The sequence below is a fragment of the Salmo salar genome, chromosome 15 (assembly GCF_965601325.2).
Source record: "Salmo salar chromosome 15, fSalSal1, whole genome shotgun sequence".
Lineage (NCBI taxonomy): Eukaryota > Metazoa > Chordata > Actinopteri > Salmoniformes > Salmonidae > Salmo > Salmo salar.
In genome coordinates, this window is record NC_138305.1 from 103,450,828 (window position 1) to 103,457,199 (window position 6,372).

Sequence of the window (6,372 nt, forward strand, 5' to 3'; positions counted from 1 at the left end):
GAATAGTTCACTGTTTTGTTCACATTTATCAGTGTTTGTTAGGATCTGTGACATTTTTATTTACAGATTAATAAATCCCTAACTACAATGTAGGTTTCATCTCTGCAGCACTACCCTAAGGGTTGTTCTTACACCGTAGTGGGGTGACAGAAATGTATGACACTACATTCTGGTCAACAAGTTCTGTAGGTGGTGTTACAGTGCTGGGAGGAATGTAACTGCCTGCCTCTGTCTCAGCCTGTCTCTTGTATGTTTACTGTCTTGGTTACAGGGAGTTGTTCTGGAGTTACTCTTGATCTTGGTTGAGGGAATGACAAAAGTTTGAAAAAGAGCTGAACTGTGGGAGGGCAATGGAGATAAGGAGGGGATGCAGAAAAGGCATAGAGGAAGACTAACTTTATTGTAGGCTTAGACAATATAAGAGTTATATATTTATAATTGTAGTCCTTGTGTTGCTATAGTTACCTTGTGAAGTCAAAACACTGTAAGCTCAGTGCTGTGGGGACACATACAGATGTAGGATCTTAATTTGATCACTATTTTGTTCCTGATCATTTTTCTGCACCGCGGGAACTGCAAACTTGTAGTGTATTCAAGGTTTAAAAGGTTTCTAAAGTTAAAAAATAAAAAATGTTTCATTGAAATTTCCACTTTAGAATATCAAACTTGATTTGCCCTAAAGAAAAATGTATTAATCCCTTCAAAAATTGTCCATTAATTATAATCCACATAATGATATACATTTCCTGTTGCTGCAGGATTATTTTCCTGCTGTAGCAAACTGGCTCAAATTAATATTCTACAGCTGTACTGTAAGTCATTTGATCCACTGAGAGAACCAGGGAAATAAAGCATAGAGAAAAATATTTACTCTGGGGGAGTGATTGAGTTGTCGGTGTTCTGAATACATTTTTATGAAGTAAGGAAGGTGCTTTTGGCGCAGTTTACTGGAACTTTGACAGTATTATGATAACAGAAATAACAACAAGGCTATGATTCGTTTTTTATTCTGACAAGTACCTTACTATTAGACATCTGATTTATTTATTGGCTCATATTCTCCTGGTGAAAGGCATAGGAGAGAAACTAGCATGATAAGGTGAGCTGGTAGCATGCCCCAAGCCTTCCAGTCATCATCTATGAAGGGGTGTTCAACTCTTACCCTACTAGGTCCGGAACCTTCTGGTTTTCTGTTATACCTGATAATTCATTGGACACACCTGGTGTCCCAGGTCTAAGTCAGTCCCTGATTAGAGGGGAACAATGAAAAAAATTTAGTGGAACTGGCTTGGAGGTTCAGAGTTGAATTTGAAGGGATCTATGGCTTTGGCATTGTCTGTCTTCTGTGTCTAGCCCTGCTACTGTATGGGCTGCAATGGGAAAGCATACCACCTACCGCTTTGGTGCCAAAAGACGCTAACATCTTGAAAAGTTTTTGGGGGAGTCACACTATATGCAACATTCAGCGGTTTGTTATTATACTGTAAATAGTCCTATACCATAAAGGCTATTTCTGGGTTACTAAATGCACTTTGTTGGTTTATTGTGCAAAAACGGGAAGCTTAAACATGGCAGAGTATCGCATTGACAGTTTAGAAGAAAGGACAGCGGTAGTGAAAATGAGAGGGAAATACTTGTTCAGACTTATTAAGCCATAGGTGGAGACATCCCTTTCTCCGTAGTACACCAAGAATGTCCGCAGGGTGCAAGTGAACTATGGGCGGGACACACCCTTCATGCCGTCACGCACACAGGGCTTACACAGGGCTTTTCTCCCAAGCATGGTACTGTCAGAAAAGTGCAACATGATATCAGAGACACTGTCAATGTCATATCAGTGTCAATGCCATGTCAATTTAAAAGGTCTGCATGGTCTTTACAGTATGCTTGCATGCAAATGTACCTGTTTATTATCTATGCATAGTCACTTTACCCTTACCTACATGTACGAATTACCTTGACTAACCTGTCCCCCCGCACATTTACTCGGTACCGGTAACCACTGTATATAGCCTCGTTATTGTTATGTAATGTTATTGTGTTACTTTTTATTTTATTTTTTACTTTAGTTTATTTAGTAAATATTTTCTTAACTCTATTTCTTGAACTGCATTGTTGGTTAAGGGCTTATAAGTAAGCATTTCACGGTTAGGTCTACACCTGTTGTATTCAGCTCATGTGACAAATACAATTGGATTTGATTTGAATGCTTGTATACCCTATCAATGTCTAATGACTGTATCATCTTAATGTCCCTGTATACCCTATCAATGTCTAATGACTGTATCATCTTAATGTCCCTGTATACCCTATCAATGTCTAATGACTGTATCATCTTAATGTCCCTGTATACCCTCTCAATGTCTAATGACTGTATCATCTTAATGTCCCTGTATACCCTATCAATGTCTAATGACTGTATCATCTTAATGTCCCTGTATACCCTCTCAATGTCTAATGACTGTATCATCTTTATGTCCCTGTATACCCTATCAATGTCTAATGACTGTATCATCTTAATGTCCCTGTATACGCTCTCAATGTCTAATGACTGTATCATCTTAATGTCCCTGTATACCCTATCAATGTCTAATGACTATCATCTTAATGTCCCTGTATACCCTATCAATGTCTAATGACTGTATCATCTTAATGTCCCTGTATACCCTATCAATGTCTAATGACTGTATCATCTTAATGTCCCTGTATACCCTATCAATGTCTAATGACTGTATCATCTTAATGTCCCTGTATACCCTATCAATGTCTAATGACTGTATCATCTTAATGTCCCTGTATACCCTCTCAATGTCTAATGACTGTATCATCTTAATGTCCCTGTATACCCTATCAATGTCTAATGACTGTATCATCTTAATGTCCCTGTATACCCTATCAATGTCTAATGACTGTATCATCTTAATGTCCCTGTATACCCTCTCAATGTCTAATGACTAGAATCGTAATCTGTAGTGGAGGCACTAGGTTTGGCACCATGGTCGTCACAATCAGGTCACAACATTTTATTTAATTGTATTCATTATCTCTGTGCACCTATTGTTGTTAACCTTCTTCAAAGATAGGCTGAATCCCATCTACTATCACAGGATCTTAGAAGATCTTCTCAGCTATGACATGTGACAAGTTAGGTGGCCTTTTGGTACGGTATGTTGCTCTTGTTTCATTGAGGGCCCAGCTCAAATTCAGTTCATCTCCAGCTACTTGGCAGGTTTTACTGAGAAAAGCTAGAGTGATTATTTGAGCAAAATGAGCCTCTGGCGGAATATGTACTATTAAAATGGAGGAACTGTTTTGTTGCGGTCTGAATGAATCATTGCATCTCACACCTGCGCCAGCATTTTGGAGTTCTACCGTTAACTGAACATTCTAAAGCATAGGCCCTACTGTACACACATGGTGTTCAGGTCTGATAATAAGTAACACTGCTGGTCACTTTGGATAAAAGCGTTCACTAAATGGCATTTATTTGGGTATATTTTATACTCAAAATAGTCAAGGGTATACTTCCAATACAAGAATATGGAACTTGCCTATGGAGGAACTGCCCCTCCCTACCTTCAGGCTATGCTCAAAGCCTACACCCCATCCTTAGCAATCCATTCTGACACCTCTGGTGTCTTTGCCCTCCCACCCCTACGGGAGGACAGCGCCCACTCAGCCCAGTCCAAGTTATTCTCTGACCTGGCACCGCAATGGTGGAACTCAGCTTCCTCCTGAAGATAAGACAGCAGAGTCCCTGTCCATCTTCCTAAAACATCTGAAACTTAAATCATCTCACAGCAACCCCCCTTTTGTGAACTAATATTCACACTTAACTTTTTCCCCTCTTACGAGCTCTGACTTTGCTGATTGCTACTTTATTAAGGAAACATATACTTACTATGACTGTGATATGTGGTTGTACCAGCTAGCTATCTTAAGATGAGTTTACTAACTGTATGTTGCTCTGGATAAGAGCATATGCTAAATGACTAAAATGTACATATACATGTTGTACAGATACTTTACAGGCTTCAACATGAGATACTGTGTCTAATGTGGATGAATGTAAATAATCATCAAATACTTCCTAATGTGCCTGTATACCCTCTCAATGTCTTATGACTGTAGCATCTTAATGTCCCTGTTTACCTTCTCAATGTCTAATGACTGTAGTAAATACCTTGCAATAGGCCTAAGTGTACCTGCACTCTCATGAACAAGAGTAATCCCAGATCAGCTCTACATTGCATCTGGATTCAGAACCACAATTACAACTCTAGTGAAGGAGACATTCTGATCAGATTGACTTCATTTCACCACCCTGTCTTCAAATTATGGGCGACTTCCGTTGGACAAGGCACATGAAAATGCTCTAAAGGGATTTGTATGGTCTCAGACCATGGACACCTGTGGTACTACATCTCTGCAGAGCATTGTGTCATTATGTTCACGTGAAAGTAAGTCCACTACTTTATGTCAACGAAGGTCAGGGTCAGGATTAAGTATAAGGTTAGATACAAAAACCCTCTCCTGCATGTTTCTTCCTATCAGCCTCTGTAGGGGCAAAAATACCCCTCAGTCAGGCGGCTATAACTCTTGTAACTGTGGATGGGCGTTGTCTTTCCAGAGTCGTTAAAGTGACTTACTGCTGAGATAGAAGTGTCTTGTCAATCTCACCACAGAGACGAAAACAAGTATGTTACTATCGTTAATAGATCTTGCAAGCAATCAAACACAGGTGAAGCCACTCCCTATAGAAGTGATAAAAACATTTTAAATGGTTGGTTTGTATTGTCATACTATGGCATGTGCTTTCCCCCTAGGAGTTAGGCCTTAGGCGTTTATAAATATGAAATATTAAAATGATAGTAGATGTAAGAATGCTACAACTAAAGGAGAAGCAGCCCTCGTTAAATGTGGTAAGTGACACATACTGTTTGACATCAGAGAGAGCAGTACAGGAAAGGTTCAGAATACCTTCCTCGTGCTGCTAAGGTTCAGAATACCTTCCTCGTGCTGCTAAGGTTCAGAATATCTTCCTCGTGCTGAATAGGTTCAGAATACCTTCCTCGTAATGCTAAGGTTCAGAATACTTTCCTCGTGCTGCTAAGGTTCAGAATATCTTCCTCGTGCTGCTAAGGTTCAGAATACCTTTCTTGTGCTGCTAAGGTTCAGAATACCTTCCTTGTGCTGAATAGGTTCAGAATACCTTCCTCGTGCTGCTAAGGTTCAGAATACCTTCCTCGTGCTGCTAAGGTTCAGAATACCTTCCTCGTGCTGCTAAGGTTCAGAATACCTTCCTCGTGCTGAATAGGTTCAGAATACCTTCCTCGTGCCGCTAAGGTTCCGAATAGCTTCCTCGGGCTGCTAAGGTTCAGAATACCTTCCTCGTGCTGCTAAGGTTCAGAATACCTTCCTCATGCTGAATAGGTTCAGAATACTTTCCTCGTGCCGCTAAGGTTCAGAATACTTTCCTCGTGCCGCTAAGATTCAGAATACCTTCCTCGTGCTGCTAAGGTTCAGAATACCTTCCTCATGCTGCTAAGGTTCAGAATACCTTCCTCATGCTGCTAAGGTTCAGAATACCTTCCTCGTGCTGCTAAGGTTCAGAATACCTTCCTCATGCTGCTAAGGTTCAGAATACTTTCCTCGTGCTGCTAAGGTTCAGAATACCTTCCTCATGCCGCTAAGGTTCAGAATACCTTCCTCGTGCTGCTAAGGTTCAGAATACCTTCCTCGTGCCGCTAAGGTTCAGAATACCTTCCTCATGCTGCTAAGGTTCAGAATACCTTCCTCGTGCTGCTAAGGTTCAGAATACCTTCCTCGTGCTGCTAAGGTTCAGAATACCTTCCTCATGCTGCTAAGGTTCAGAATACCTTCCTCGTGCTGCTAAGGTTCAGAATAGCTTCCTCATGCTGCTAAGGTTCAGAATACCTTCCTCGTGCTGCTAAGGTTCAGAATACCTTCCTCATGCTGCTAAGGTTCAGAATACCTTCCTCTTGCTGCTAAGGTTCAGAATAACTTCCTCGTGCTGCTAAGGTTCAGAATACCTTCCTCATGCTGCTAAGGTTCAGAATACCTTCCTCATGCCGCTAAGGTTCAGAATACCTTCCTCATGCTGCTAAGGTTCAGAATACCTTCCTCGTGCTGCTAAGGTTCAGAATACCTTCCTCATGCTGCTAAGGTTCAGAATACCTTCCACCTGCTAAAAAGGTTCAGCATACCTTCCTCTTGCTGCTAAGGTTCAGAATACCTTCCTCATGCTGCTAAGGTTCAGAATACCTTCCTCGTGCTGCTAAGGTTCAGAATACCTTCCTCATGCTGCTAAGGTTCAGAATACCTTCCTCTTGCTGCTAAGTTTCAAGACAC